A 16,860-nucleotide genomic window follows, 5' to 3' on the forward strand; every position below is an offset into this window, starting at 1 on the left:
AGTGCTCTTTTCTGTAAGACCCAATGAACAAGGACCATACAGAAGGCAGTGATCATTAACATTTATAACGCTCATTCATATTCGTCTTTCATTTCTTGCATTGTGGTGATCTAAGGAAGTCTTTTCTTTACAAAAATTATAAGCCTGGGGTGCCTGCGTGGTTCAGTCAGCTAAGCAACCAACTCTTAATTTAGCCTCAGCTCATGATCTTGGGGTCATGAGATTGAGCCCCGCCATGGACTCCTCGCTCAGCATGGAGTCTGCTTGAGTTTTTCTCTCCCTCTCCGATTGCTCCTCCCCGACTCTCTAAAATAAATAAATAATTTTTTTTAAAAAACTAATAGGCCTCTGTTTGAAATCCAGTTCTGCCATCTGCTAACCTTATTATCTTTGGCAAGTCACTCAATCTCTCTGTGCTTCAATAAAATAGGCATAGTACTAGAACTCCTCTGGTAGGGTTGTGGAAGTCTTTTTTTTTTTAAGATTTTATTTATTTATTTGACAGACAGAGATCACAAGTAGGCAGAGAGGCAGGCAGAGAGAGAGAGGGGGGTGGAAGCAGGCTCCCTGCCAAGCAGAGAGCCCGATGCGGGGCTTGATCCCAGGACCCTGGAATCATGACCTGAGCCAAAGGCAGAGGCTTTAACTCACTGAGCCACCCAGGTGCCCCAGGTTGTGGAAGTCTTAAATGAGTTAATGTACTAGAAAAGTGTGACATATGGCAAATACTAAAAGTGATAGCATTTGTCAGCATGGATAAAAAAAGGTGTCACTAGCCATGGGGTGGTCCAAAATGGGACCCTAACAAAGACAAGGCTTAGCTTTGTATTTCACCAGAGGTTTTTCTCTGGCTGTTTTCAACATTATGTGAGTCTATTAGGATGTTTCATATGACCAAATTAAATTTGGATGAGGTGATTCTCCCACTCTCTTTGTTTGTGATTATTTTCTTCTGACTTCCTGACTCTTCAAGTGTTATCTCTTCTCATTAAGGAAATAGTGTTGTACCATTTTGCAAGTACTAAACTTACCTGAAAATATCACAGACTCTGCTGAGTACTTACTAATGATGCAGCTGAATCTCTTCAAATAATGAGAAATTCATTCTCATATCTCCTGAATCTGTAGCCAGCTGCCAATTTTTATTGTTCTAATAAGAGATACCCATTTGTTCAACAATAAACAGATGCTGAGACATATTAGGTGGTGGAGATGAAGTTAGGAATACGGAGACATTTCCTGTAATCAAGGGAATCACCATTTTTAGGGGATTTGTTCATTGCACTCCCATCCATAGAGTACCTACTGAGACCCAGGCCCTCTTCTTGAGAATGGTGGATAGTACTGAATGGGATCCATATAGACCTTGCCTTCATGGAGCCTCAGCTTTAATGGGGGATACAGAGAACAGATAAGGAGACAAAAAGGCACACAATTACAAACTGAGAAAATGTTCTGTGGGCAAAGAACAATCTCCCCGCTCCTCCAAGGGAGCAGGTCTATGAAAATAAGGTGAGAAGAGAAAGCCACCATGAAAAAGTAATGACCCAGGAGCCTGCCATGAAGGAACATAGGAAAAGACGATCAAAGTAGAAGGAACAGTGTAAGTGAAGGCCTCATAATAGGAACAATTTTACTCTGTCCAAGCAACAGAAGTAGCCTGGTGAGGCTGGGCAGAGGCAGTACAGCACCAGATTAGACTACAGAGACAAGCAGGGACCTGACCTGCAGAACATTATTAGCCATTCCAAGAGTATGTATGTTAGTCTTAAGGCAGCAGGAAGTCATGAAAAGATTTTAAAAGGGGATGTACAATTTATATTTTTTTAAGGTTCCACTGGATGATGCTTTAAGACTGGATTGGAGGGTTGAGCAGTAATAGAGATGGAACCAAGGAAAGAGCTGAGATCATCAGGCAGCCCATCCCACCGCCCACTCTAGAGCTGACACTGGTAAGGTCGAGCACAGTTGAAAGGAAGCAGAGGAATTCTGATTCATCTGCAAATAGAATGTGTGATCTCACTGATGAATTAGAACTACAGGATGGGAAATACGGCAGAATCAAGGATGATGCCCATGTCTGCGACTCAGGCAAATAAGTAGACAAGGGTGAGAAGGATTGAGGAAGAGCCGGTTCCATGAGGGGGAAAAAAAAAAAACTGTTCATTTTTTTTTTTTAATTTGGCCTTACACAGAATGATCTCTTTGTAAATAAGTACCTTGTAGTAGTTAAGTCCTAATAGAGTTTCATATCAATAATCCAGAAGATTGCTTTATGCACTCTGACTCTCACTGAATTAAATGCAAGGGAGGGTTGCTCTCATCCCTGGATCACTTTCTTCTCTGGGTAGTGGGCATCCATTACTAAATCTGTCTGGTAAAGTAACCCTAAGAGTGGATAATCTCCCAAAGGCATTTCGCCTGCCCTCCTACCAGCCTGAACTTGGCTTGGTACTAGTTTAAGCTGCCTAATAATGCAGCTGAATCCTTAATTTGTCTGACATAAGAGCACAAAATGAACAGCCATCTTACAATACCACGTTACACTGAAATCTCAGTGTGTCTTCATAGCTTTGTGGCCACCCCAAACAATTAGCCTGACTGAGGGTCATTGAACTGGGGAGTCTAGAAGAAGAGTCAAGGCCCCCAGAATGCCTAACCCAGTCATGACATTCAGATTCCCTTTGCTGATGGTCAGATCAGGGATGGGCATGTGATTCTACTCTAGTCAATTCCAGGGAAGGAAATGCTGAGGGCTTTTGCAAAAGTGTTTTTCTTAGTCCTAAGAAGGAGACACGAGGAGAGACAAAGCCAATAGAAAGCACATGAGCTAAGCAGGAGCCCCTCCTCCTTCCTTGGATGCTGTGCTCTTCCTCAGCTTCCCGTGATACAGGACAAACAAGTACCTCATTGCTAAGCCAGTTTGACCAAAGGCTTTCTCTTGCTGATGCTAAGTGTATCTCCACTAATATATATATAAGTCCCATGACTTGGGGAAATGGTCAAATCATCGCATGTTCTACTTGGGTGGGGGGGGTGCTACTGCATTATTTTTATGCTACAGATACCTATTTTTTTTTAAGATTTTATTTATTTATTTGACGGAGAGAGAGATCACAAGCAGGCAGAGAGGCAGGCAGAGAGAGAGGAGGAAGCAGGCTCCCTGTGGAGCAGAGAGCCTGATGCGGGGCTCGATCCCAGGACCCTGAGATCATGACCTGAGCCGAAGGCAGCGGCTTAATCCACTGAGCCACCCAGGCGCCCCACAGATACCTATTTTTAAGAAAACTTTATATTCTCTCAAGAGTTTCTAAACCAAGGTGACTAGATTAAGTTTAATGACAGAAGAAAGCTGTCAAAGAATTAAAATACTTTTCAATAATGTTTTCTACAGAATTATAGAATCACTTTCAAAAGAAACACGTGAAAGAAGCTCACCAAATGGGAAAATAAAAAAGTAAGAACATATTGAAGACCACATTTGAGTAAATAACCCCTGAAAAAAAAAACAAAAGAATTGACAATAAAGGAGGTTTTCTTTCACGCTCTTCTGTCTCTTGATTTATTATCTACCAAGTCAGATGAAAAGTAGAAATGGTACTATTGAAGTTAAGAGGGGAAAATTATTTGGAGGACACCTCTGATGTTGTAAACAGCAGGGAATTATCTGAGCATCAAAAATGTCTTTGGATGGCAGGTTACAAAGGGAAAGGACTTGCTGGCCTTTGTGGTCCCCAAATTCTGAAACAGGTAAGTCACTAGAGCAGGGAGAGATTAGATTAGTATGGATCACAAGATAAACAGACGGTATTAAAAAAAAACTATGTTTTTTGTGCAGCTGAGCACTGAGGACCCTGAGGACAGGGAGACCTAGACCAGAAACAATGGGAGAAGGGAAAAGGCTGCCCAGACCCCTTCCACAGTGCCATGTCAGAGCCCAGACCAGGTTCCATTCCTCCAAGGCTACCTGGTCGCGCTGCGTAAGTCTGCACATTTTAGATTTGGGCCATTATAGAGCTAGCGTCTTTCCCCAGTTATTTTCAAAAATGTCACATTAGATTAGTGAGGGCACGTGTTGCATGGAGCACTGGGTGTGGTGCAAAAACAATGAACACTGTTACGCTGAAAAGAAATAATAAAACAAAAATAAAAATAAAAAAATTGTCACCTTAGGTATAAAGATTATAGTGGTTAGAATGTTTTTGGAATATTTAACCCTCTCAAAAACATAAAGTCTCAAACTTTTCATCTTCTAGAAGAAAATGAATGAAATTAGTTTCCTTTTTTTCTCTTGAGATTAAAGGAAAATTCAACTCATTCCCCTATTTGATACTATTTGTAGTAACTACAATTTATTCTAAGTTTCCCACTAAATCTAGTCAAATGCACCCACATAAGTACTCATGTGTGTATAAATAAACATGAAGATGTGATTTACTGTGAGCAAAAATATGAAAAGAACAGATTCACCTAGAAAATAAATTAAGAGATGTCTAATCACTTTACAAAATTAACCATTATGGGAGCTCTTTAAATACTGAGTTTCTATGATGAGTTTTCATAAAATTATTAATTCATAAATATTGATTTACATAACATGTCACTACTGTCTCAACTGCACCCACTTCACAGCACCAGGCCTTTTCTGATGTAGAATTTACAACAAGACCTCAATTACCTATGTAACTGATCATCGTCCTTTAAAAAAAGCTGAAGACAATTGGATTTTTTCCCTCACAGGTAAAACAGTAACTGTGAATATGACCAAATAACCTAGACTTTGAGAAATGATCCAATGTCAGACTCTCTTGATTTTTTTTTCTTTGGTGTCATAACAAAACCACAGCCTGTTCTCTCCTGGAAATAGTGATGCCAATCAATATGCCAAGTGGTTGTGCTCAGAGTGGAAATGAGATGAAACTTGGCTGGGGGTTTCTCTCTCTCTAGTAAGACATTTTGTTTCCTGTGACGAGCACCACCTGCCCCTAACTTCCATCTGGGAGAGGATGAGTGGGGATGGCAGTTTCTACTGTTTTCCAGAGCTAGAGGTACAATGTCAGCAGTGCAGAGAAGTGGGCATCAATGGGGAGGCCTCTACTGGATGGCAGTTATCAGGTCCTATAGAGACACAGGAACAGGCCAAGAGCAAGGACCCTGTCCCTCTGGACTTAAGATGGGAAGCCAGCAGGATATCTGGTACCACCAAAGGAAAGCTAGCTGTGCCCCACAGAGCACAGATCTCCTGGCTCCTCAACAGCAGAGGGTGTGAAAGCCAGAGCAAAAGCAAGTGCAGACTCATTACAGAGCTCTTGTGAAGACAGCTGTGAAGACATCTGTAAAGACACTGGGAAGATACCTCTACGGATACCTGTGAGGCCTTCCCTGAGAGGAAACCACAGAAATACTGGGAAACACTTGGAAGAAGACCTGTTTACATCAAGGGAGTTAATGGGACATCTTATAGCAATTACATGGTTTTGGGGCCTTTGCACTGAACGATTCCCCCTTTCTGGAGTGTTCTTCCAGATAGATACATAGCTTATCTCAACTCCTTTGGGTCTCTGTTCAAATATCACCTTATCAAGAAGTATATCCCTGACCACCTTTCTTAAAATAGTAATACACACACAAACAGTACCCATCCTGTGCCATTACTTTTATTTTTTAATGCACTATTATAATCTGACCTATCTAACATATATTTATTTATTATTTGACTATTTCCACGAGAAACTCTGCAAGGCAGAAATCTGTGCTTATTTTAGCTACTGTTTTATTCCCAAAGTGTAAATTAGTGCCTGGCCCAGAGTAGGCACTCAATTATTATTTGCTAAATAAGCAAACAAAGCCATCTCACGCTGTGGTGTAATGGTCTCTCAGTTCTTTGTCCTGGTCTAGCTACAAAAATTGTCATATCTTAAACCTTGTCATCACCGATAGTCAATTGTCCCACCTCTACATCTCTTTCTTCTACTGACTTATTCGACATTTCCCACCACAAACATTCCACAGACTTGGTAAGATGCCTTTACTTTCTTCAAACTATCAACTCTCTCCTTCAAACCCAGCTCTTCCCTTCCGCCAGTTCAGCTTCCATAGAATAATAGTCAATAACATTTCTTGATCTCTATATTCCAGTTGTCCTGTCCTGCTGGCTCCCCAGCCCCGGGGGGTCCAGTCTCACTTCTTTGCGACCGCACCCTACAGTTCAGCATTGCCGAAGAGAGTCACACAACAGAGCCAATTAGCTAATTAGTTTAAATTCTATCACCAACTTCACGTGGGTTCTCCAAACTCCCATTTTATTCTTTCACTTTCACCACATTATATGTCCTCCTCGTTTACAGAGAAAATAGAAGGCATCATATGGGAAACCCATCATCTTTTTAAGAGCAAACACACAGGTCTACTCATATCTCATATATTCTGTCAATTTCCTTATCAAATTGGATCCCATTTCACTTACTTTCTGAGTAACTTTACATTATCAATTATCCTTTGTATCATCTTCTTCCTATGATCTCATATTAATTTTCTTTTTTTTTAAGATTTTATTTTTTATTTATTTGACAGAGAGAGAGATCACAAGTAGGCAGAGAGGTAGGCAGAGAGAGAGGAGGAGCAGGCTCCCTGCGGAGCAGAGAGCCCGACGCGGGGCTCGATCCCAGGACCCTGAGATCATGACCCGAGCCGAAGGCAGCGGCTTAATCCACTGAGCCACCCAGGCGCCCCTCATATTAATTTTCTAGTGTTGCTGTACAAGGTATCACAGACTAGGTGTCTTCAATGACAGAAATTTGTTGTTTCACAGTCTGGAGGCTAAAAGTCAGAAATCAAGATGTCAGCAGAGTTGGATTCTTCTAAGACTATAGATTATGTTCCATGTCTTCTCCTAGCTTCTAGCGCTTTACTGATAATCTTTGGCACTCCTTGTGCACTCGTGAACCATCACCCTAATTCCTGTCTTCATCTTCATATGGCATTCTCCTGTCTGTGTCTCTGTAACCAAATCTGCACTTTTAATAAGGACACCAGTCACTTAGATTAGGACCCGCCCTACAGCAGTATGACCTCATATTAACTAATAACATTTACAATGAACCTATGTCCAAATAAGGTCACATTCTGAGATACTAGGGGTTGGAACTTCAATATATTAATTTTACAGGGTTCAATTCGATCCATAACAGATCTGCATCCTTCCCATTGGCCTTCAAATATGCTTAAATCTCTCCCCTTAAAAAAAATTTAACAGAGCTCACATTGCAGTCTATATTCTGCCCCTATCTCTGTTCTTCTCTTAACAGTCACTTAAAAAAAAAAAATGTGTTTTTTTTTCTTTACCTGATATCTCTATTTCTTTATTTCTTTATTTCCACCCCAAATAATCCTCCAACAGCCCACAAAGGTCATCAGTGGCTTCCTGGAGATAACACAATGGTTATTTTTTAGTCCTCAGATTACGTGCCAACCTTCTTGAAATAGTCTCCTCCACTGGGGACTTAGCACTAGCACTGTTTTGTTTTGTTTAGTTTTTTTATCTTTCTACTCACTTTTCCACTTTCTTTGCAAACTAATCATCTTCCATGCAGCCTACACGCAAGCCTATAATCCTTGATCATGGATCCTCTTCCTTTCATACTCTGTATTCTCTTCCTAGGTGATTCCATATATACAGCTGGCTTCAGTGACCCTCCCCACCCCTAGACACAAGTAACTGTGAATCCTACTGCCTACTCACTTCTTCTTGAATGTCCTAAACTTTTGTTGACTTCACATTTCTAAAACTGAACATAAAATCCTCACTTTATCACACCATTAATAGAACAATCCTCTTCTTGTGTTCGCAACAGTAATGAATTAAAGCATCATATAGGCTTGACTAAAGGACTGTATACCAAAGCAGTTATCTCTTCCTTTAACTTCATATCACCCCCCAGTTAAATCAGGTTTAAAATACTTAAGCATCCAGGGTTATGACTTTTTAAAATGAAACATTTTACATTTCAAAAACTTCATTAACTCTCACAACAATTTTATAAGGTCATTTTCTCGAGTCACAGTCTGTAGATGAGGAAACCAGGCCTGGAGAAATTAATCATTCCCTCAGGATCACCTAGAGATCAAATAATGAAGCCTTGTGTTGACCTAAATCTGGCCCAAGAATCTGAATGCTTAGCTACACTACTAAACTATGACAACAATCATAATATATATTGAAGTCATCAGGAGAAAGTAAAAAGTTGCACTTAGCCCTGGTTTTAAGTAATTAGAGAAAATATGGATAGAGAAAGTAGTTGAAGTCATGCTGTCTGAGCAAAAGGAAAGATTAAAGTGACTTGACATATGAGAGGGACAGTAGAGTCCATTCCAAGGACCAGAGCCCCTGTTGAGGACTATTCAGTAAAGCTGAACATGTAAGTGAAGGCCATAAAATGGAATTTTTTTTAATGCCAGGCTGAAAAGTTAAAACCTGAACCTCTAAACAATAGGAAATCAAGAGCAAAAGCACAGTGATTTTGGAAAGTGTGGGATAGTCTGTTTTTGTTTCCACTGTCTTTTCTGACAGCACCCCAATCTCTCATAGCCACTTTGGGCTCAGAAGGCTCAGTGAGGACATAAACTCCTCCTTTCTGAGTTATAACTAATAATACATAGATAGGTACAATCCTGTAATCCCAACAGCTAATATGCTTGTTTGTTGGTGGTTGGGTTTTTCATACTAAATTTCTAGATCCTTCATAGGAATATACAAATTATTTAGAAAATGTACTTTCCTTGATCTAGTTATCTCTCCTTTTGCATAATAATGCATCTCTTTCTCCATCAAAGATCTATGCCAGAAATTAATCTGAAAAATGGAAGATAGATAGGGCTGGGCACCATTGTTCTGGGAGATGGTGATGCATTTCTTATGGTAACTACTCACTCTCAGCTTCCAAAATGCCTTATTCTTACAGCAGGGTTGATATATCAGGAGATGAACTTGCTGATCCATCAAAAGACTGAAATCATTCATAGATAGGTATACCTAAATGGACCAGACAATTTGCTCAGGACAGGAGACAGATGGAGCAAAATTGTTCCTATCTTCAAAGAGCTTACTGTCTTTGGGGGAAAACAGATATTAGTCATATAAACACAAACATACCAATTGATATTGATGAAAACTCATATTACATAATTCACTTCAATGTGACAGATTAAAATTTGTTTTGTGTTTTATGTGCTATGGTCCCTGATATGCAATCTTGGAATTCCTATAGTACACAATCCATTTGCATAAGTCCTCCAGCAAGTTACTTAATTCCACTAAGGTTCAGTTTCCTCGTATATAAAATGGGAATTTCATCAGGATAAGTGAGATGATTTATATGAAAGTACTTAGCATTGTGCCAATATGGACTAAATATTGGAATATATTAGCTATTGTTAGCTCAGAACAGTGCTTTTCAAGAATCTGCCATCTTTGGGGCGCCTGGGTGGCTCAGTGGGTTAAGCCACTGCCCTCGGCTCAGGTCATGATCTCAGGGTCCTGGGATAGAGTCCCGCATCGGGCTCTCTGCTTGGTGGGGAGTCTGCTTCCCCCTCTCTCTCTCGTTGTCTGCCTCTCTGCCTACTTGTGATCTCTGTCAAATAAATTAAAAAAATAAAAATTTTAAAAAAAAAAGAATCTGCCATCTTTGATTCTACAGGATACAGAATCTGATTAGTCAAATAGTTCTTAACTGCAACACACTGTTTTGTGCTAACAATAAATGTTGACTTAAAATATCTTATAGGCAAATCATTATATAACATTTTGGAAGTAGGGAAATAAGATGGAATCTTATTATCTAGTAAGGGAAACAGAGATGGATATCAATCGATATAGACACAAATGTATACACCATGTGGGAGCTGGACATGCTAAGTGAAAGCTGGAGATGGAAAAAGCCAGACTGGAGATGATTCAAATTGGAACACTGGAGTGATCCTCATATCAACAGTAGCGAGCTTTGCCTGGATCTGGAGGCGGGACAGAAGCCCAGATGGAGGCAAAAAAAGAAGAGTGATCAAAAGGGAAACATTTCAATTTCATCCCAGCCAATGTCACTGGGCATGGTGTGGGGAGGGGGTGCACACACTTCAGGGAATGTTTCTATTCAAAGCACTATGACCATGATCATCCTAAGTGTTTGATGCCAACATCCACCCAGGATACAGGTCAGATACACAAAACAGTTCTAGTCTCAAGTGGTTAAGATTTCTTTTACATCTCAGAGGGGTTTCTTAAAAGTTTGCAGCCTGAAAACTTCTATCGATTCATACCTGCATTTAAATGTTTATAACAACTTTATACACAATTGCCAAAACCTGGAAGCAACCCAGATGTCCTTCCATAGGTGAATACAAACAGATGAAGATGAACAACCTGATAAGCAGATGAAGACATGGAAGAACTTGAAATGCATATTACTAACAGGAAGACACCACAATCTGAGGAGACTACGTACTGTGGGACTGCAAGTACATGACTTTCCGAGAAAGCCAAAACTACGAAGACAGTAAGAAGACCAACATTTGCCAGGGGTTTGGTTGGGAGGTAGAGATGAAGAGACTGGAGCATAGGCAATTTTTAAGACAGTGAAACTATTCCATAGGATATGGTCATGGTGGATACATGTCTTTTACATATTTGTTGAAACTCACAGAACTTACAATGTCAGGAGTGAACCTTGCCATCAGCTGTGGACTTTGGATGATAATGATGTGTCCCTCCTGGTTCATGGACTGCAACATACGGTAACTCTGGTGGAGAGTATTGTTAGTGGGGGAGCAGTACATGTATGGAGGATAGGGCATATGGGGGCATACCAGCTTTGCTGTGAAACCAAAACTCAAAAAACAAAAACAAAAAACCTCTATGAATTTAAAAAAATATATCAGTGGGAATGCCAGGGTGGCTCAGTCGGTAAGGGATCCATCTCTTTGTTTCAGCTCAGGTCTTGATCTCGGGGTCATGGGATCGAGCCCCTTCATTGGGTTCCAGGTTCAGCACGGAGTCTGCTCCCCCACTGCTCCTTCCCCTAATCTCATACACGTACTTTCACTCTCTCTCAAATAGATACATAAATAAAATCTTTAAAAAAGAATAAGAAATCCTAGTGGAAGGACACTGTGTAGATGGCTGACAGGTATGGAAGGCAAGCTTCTCTTTCCTTGTTCATCCCTTTCAGCTTTTCCAATTTTGCATCCTGACAATATATAACCTATTCAGTGAATAATTTCTTTACATAAAGAGGCAAAAATAAATATCCACACCAATGAAATTTATTTTAAGTCTACAAGTAATTAAATAGCAGTTAGGCGTATATCATGTATGGAAACGTGCAGAAAGCATGATTGGTGATGCTGAGCCAGCTTTGAATCTTATACCCATTTCATCACTTAGGGAAGTGACACAGGCATATGAAGCCCTTTGCTTCAAGTCACACAGCAGTGTGCCAGGAATAGTTTTATCTGACCAGGAAGATGCTTCCTCTTTCTCTCCCTGCTATTTTGCTGCTGCTTCATATCGCAAGGCACAGAGAATGGCAGTTCCATAGAACATTCTAACGCATCACAAAGACAAAGTAGCACAACAGACTGTTCAAAATTGATAAACCTTAGACCAGTTATATGGTTTGTTTACCTTTACCCCTTAGAAATTATAATCGAGGGCGCCTGGGTGGCTCAGTGGTTTAAGCCGCTGCCTTCAGCTCAGGTCATGATCTCGGGGTCCTGGGATCGAGTCCCGCATCGGGCTCTCTGCTCGGCAGGGAGCCTGCTTCCCTCTCACTCTCTCTGCCTGCCTCTCTGCCTACTTGTGATCTCTGTCTGTCAAATAAATAAATAAAATCTTAAAAAAAAAAAAAGAAAGAAAGAAATTATAATCGACCTTCATACCTGAACTCTGGCCTCTGCATCCTGGCGAAGCCGTGTCACTGAGCCAGGGGAGAGGTTTAAAGGTAACATCATGAATCTTCCAGCTTCCCAATAAGTAACACAGCAAGAGGGCACACTCCCAGAAACTGGGGGGCTTCTTAGTTCAAGTTTCCATATAAGGACACGGATACTAAAAGTGAAGATGAGAGATGGTGACGTAGCTGATATTTATTAAGAATAATGTATGAGTCATCGTTCAAAGTGCTTTAGATATGAACTCATTTAACTCATATAGCCACCCAGGGAAGTAGGTGCAGCTCTGGTTCTTACTTCACAGATGAGAAAATGAATATATTCGGAGGGTAAGCATCTTGTTGAGGCCACTTAGAGATGGAATCAATCTATAAATTCTGGTAAACTTTGTCTACTCGGTATAGAATCCATTTGCTCCGACCTTCCCCATGCATTAGGATTTTAAAAACAGAGGCCACAGCTATCAGAAGGACTGTGGAGTCTGTTCCCATATAGAGGTCTGAGGTATTCTGAAGGAAGAAGGAAAGCAACTGAAAAGTTTCATTCAATTCAGGAGGGTCACCTTCTGGGGCAAGGAGTCAGCAGGGAGGTCTTTGTGTGGTGTAGTTTCAGGATCTTAATAACCAGGCTGGAATCTCGGGCATTAACTGGGACTCATGTGCTATAGATGCCCAGATCCAACCCCAGGAGTAATTCTGATGACTTCGGAATCTCAATGTGTGGTCTTCAACCAGCATCAGCATCCCCTGAGAATTTGTTAGAAATGCACATTCTCAGGTCCCATCTCGGACCTCTTGAATCAGGATCTCATAGTGAGGCCCAAAACTCTGTGTTTGAAAAGTATTCAGGGGTGATTTACGATGCATGCCAAAATTTGCAAACCTCCACCCTGTGGGATCCCCATAACTGATCCCTGTCCTCTGTCCTCAGAGCACCTTATCTGACAGTCATTTTCTGCATATCCTTGGAAGCAACCTGAGCTCTCCTAATTCTGTGGGAGGCCCACTTGTGACAGTAGCACATAAACAGATGAGGGGGGCACCCGGGACTCTGACTTCTATTTCTTTTTTCTTAGTGTTTTAAAGAAGAGAGAAGATAATTTCTCTTCTTCTGAAAATGCCAAAGGCAAACTAAATCATCAGATTGGTTGTTTTTTGTTTGTTTTGGCAGAAATGAATCACAGCAGGAAAATCTTTCAACCTTGGAGTGATTTATTCCCCTCAAATCCCAAGTCATCCCAGTAGCCTTGGCCATTTCTGGCCTGGCCAAATTTCCACCTAAATCAAAAGGAGTCCAAAGCCCGCTCCCCCTCTCCCAATCCCACCTCCCCCCAGCAACCCCCAGTTTGTATTGTGAGATTAAGAGTCATTTATGGTTTGTCTCCCTCCCAATCCCATCTTGTTTCATTTATTCTTCTCCTATCCCCCTACCCCCCCATGTTGCTTCTCCACGTCCTCATATTAGGGAGATCATATGATAGTTGTCTTTCTCCGATTGACTTATTTCACTAAGCATGATACGCTCTAGTTCCATCCACGTCGTCGCAAATGGCAAGATTTCATTTCTTTTGATGGCTGCATAGTATTCCGTTGTGTATATATACCACATCTTCTTTATCCATTGGGTGGGAGGTTGGGGGAACAGGTGGTGGGTAATGGGGAGGGCACGTTTTGCATGGAGCACTGGGTGTTGTGCAAAAAGAATGAATACTGTTACGCTGAAAAAATAAATAAAATGGAAAAAAAAAAAAGCTAAATCCTTCACTAGATCTTAAAAAAAAAAAAAAAAGGAGTCCAATGCCCACATGAGCGGATTTTTCTGACCCTCTTCCAGATTATGGGGAAACCCAGGACAGAATATCCCAAACCACATTCAGAAACTTCCCTTTTTCCCCTTTCTGTGTAGACAGCATGTTAAAAAGATGTGTAAGTGACCGTTCTAAGGATCTGTTCCACCTGCTCGGAATACAGGAAACTACAGACGCTGCTGCTGTCTCATCAAGGAAATGGCTTCTGGAAGCTCAGTTGCAAAGAGGATTGTGTTCTTCACACGCCCTCTTGTGGCGACTCTGAGATAATGCAATCAGGTAAGGCCTTGGCTTGTGCTCTCCTAAAACGCTCCCTTCAGAGAATTCAAAAGCTAGGAATTCAGGATTTGGGAAGCTTGTCTTATCCTAAATTATGTTTGTTTGGGTCCTTGTTGAAATCTGTAGAGCTATTCGTCCTGAGGGGATTATGATGACATGTCCCAATTAAAGCTGTTTTGCAAAGCATAGCAAATAAATACTAGCTTTTTTATTTAAAGAGCGTCTAGCAGTTCAGGAGTCTGCAAGCCCAGAGAGGGTAACTGCAGAGTTCATAGTTGTGTTTACATGGGCAAAGCAAAATACAAGAGACAGTTTCTATCATTTGTAGGATTATTCAGCGGTGAAACCAAAAACCAGCCGTAAAAGAAATAGGTATGTTCATAGATCTGTAGGTATTGACATAAATATTCGATGTGCATCCCGCACAATCCCCCAGAACAAATCCCTTCCCCTTTTGGTAGAGTTCTGAAAGCCAGCACCCTCCACGGGGCTATGCTGCCTTGAGCAGGAAGGAGGTGATTACTTTCCTCAACTCCCCCAAGGAAACATGGTGCTGCCCTTCCCTTAGCCCTCTTTCACCTGAAGAACGTCTTTCTGCTCCATTAACCTCAGAGAACGTAAAGCCGTCCCTGCTGCATGTTAAGTTTAGCAGTATTACATTCCTACTGTTTCTCTTCTGGGTTTAAGAAAGAAGGCTGCTTAAGGTTATAAACTCTCCATAGAAAGATAAGATCCGGGGTGCCTGGGTGGCTCAGTGGATTAAGCAGCTGCCTTCGGCTGGGGTCATGATCTCAGGGTCCTGGAATCGAGCCCCGCATCGGGCTCTCTGCTCCGCAGGGAGCCTGCTTCCTCCTCTCTCTCTCTGCCTCTCTCTCTCTGCCAGCCTCTCTGCCTACTTGTGATCTCTCTCTCTGTCAAATAAATAAATAAAATCTTTAAAAAAAAAAAAAGAAAGATAAGATCCAGTGTGCTGGGCGGTGTCTAGCGAATCACCTCCTCAAACAGATATTAATGAAAGGTTGATCGTGGGAAGATTACATTAATTATTCAGTTTTTCTAATTGTCTAGAAATAAAAATAGGTTGTCAGAAACGAGACAAAGATTTCCAGAACAGAGAAACATGGGGATGAGTGTGGGGATTAGGAAGCATGGAGGATTTACACACCTTGGTTTTTGACTTGTCAGTTGGATAATCCTTTATTGTGGATAGTCCCATGGACTGTGGAATGCACCGCAGCATTCCCAGACCCCCTAGCTGCCCAGGAGAACCTCCCCCAACTATGACAATATAAAATGTTTCCGGACATTGCCAAATGTCCCCTGATGGCAAAACCACCCCCGGCTGAGAATCATTGATTTATGAGGATGATGTCTGTAGCAAAATCGTCAACACATTGTGATGGGTGAACTGAGATGGGGCAGAGGATGTCTGACTGTGGGGGGCACTCCCCAGAGAAGCCAGTAGACAGAATGGGCTTTGGAGTTAGTGAGACCAAGTCTCAAGTGAATTTAGGTCTCTTTTTTTTCTCCAAAGCCTCAGCTTTACATCTGTAAAATTTACGTAGAAGATTAATAACAATGATAATATAACAACAGTAGTAATCATAAAAAGGTTATTGAGAGGTTAAACGAAATAAAGGATCTGGTATGTTGTCTAGTGTTTAACAATGGCAGCAGACAGTGTTCAGGCCTCGTCTCCAGAAGTTTCTAGAAATAAAAGATAGCTTTTGGGGGCTGACCCAAAAAAGTCCCGGGAGACAGGTGTGGGTGGGCTGGAAAAAGCCTTACACTAGGCTCCTTTGTGAATAATGTCACCCTGGCTTCCTTCTGAAGAATTATTCCTGCAACACAGCCCGTGTGGGTTCAGAACAAAGTGCAGTGCCGATGTGTTAGCTTTCCAGATAAATAATCACTCTGGGGCAGCAAAGCATATAAAATCATTCCAGAAACAGAAATATTTATAGTCCTTAAGTGTCCACTTTGGTCTCTATTTTTCAATCAGAGAAGTACGAAATCACCCTTTTACCTTGCGGAGTAAAATCCTTACACTTTTGTATCAAGGAAGCATTCTTGGAGAATTTGAAGCAGAAGGGACGTTTGCAGGGGTGTTGGCGTCTGATAAATATCCCTTCTTAAAATAATGAAAGCTAAGTTTCCAGATGACTCCAGTAACGTTCCACGGGAACCTTAAGTGACTTGGGAAAGCATCTTCATTGCCATTACTGGTCCCTACAGCTCGAATGACATCATTTGTTTTTATCTTATAGAAATCACCGAAAAACCAAAAGATGTTTAAAATGATTTAAAATCCCCACACATTAACAACGGTGGCATCAGTAATTTTTCGTGAACTTCATCTCACTGAAGATGAATTCTCCTTTTCCCAGAATCTTTACGCCCTAATCTGGATGCATTTTTGATTTTCTCCTTTCTCTCCAACATCCAGAATTCCTCACTGGAAAACCAGGAGAGGCTTCAAATTCTCCGTATCTTAAACTTTGCCCAGGTCATTACCACTGTCACAAATTGTTCTAGGTTGAACTCTAGGAAAATAACAATATTTGGCTTATTTTACCTACAAAAATGATGAGCTCCTATGGGTCCACACTAGAACTCTATGCCTACTTCTCTCTTTTAAAATTCTGCACGTCCAATGTCATTTTCCCTGTGGGATTTTCTACAATGACCCCCTACCCTGAAATGATCTCCCCTTTCTAAAGAGACCTACCCTGCAGTAGTACTGTTGTTGCTCGTTCCTGACATCACTTTTGGAGGTTTTTCCTTACAAATTACAGAAATCAGCCAGAGCCCTGTATCTGACTCCTGATTCCCCT

The 16,860-nt window shown here is 41.2% G+C and overlaps 1 long non-coding RNA gene across 1 annotated transcript in view; it reads right to left on the minus strand.

Moving 5' to 3' along the window:
* LOC123953077 overlaps nt 1-12,058 on the minus strand; it is a 48,974-nt gene extending 36,916 nt beyond the window's left edge. Inside the window, exon 1 of the long non-coding RNA XR_006820803.1 lies at nt 11,929-12,058. This is a non-coding gene — a long non-coding RNA (uncharacterized LOC123953077). The remainder of the gene's footprint in view (nt 1-11,928) is intronic.
* Between the last annotated feature and the right edge of the window lie 4,802 nt (nt 12,059-16,860).

The sequence above is a fragment of the Meles meles genome, chromosome 1 (assembly GCF_922984935.1).
Source record: "Meles meles chromosome 1, mMelMel3.1 paternal haplotype, whole genome shotgun sequence".
Taxonomy (NCBI): Eukaryota; Metazoa; Chordata; class Mammalia; order Carnivora; family Mustelidae; genus Meles; species Meles meles.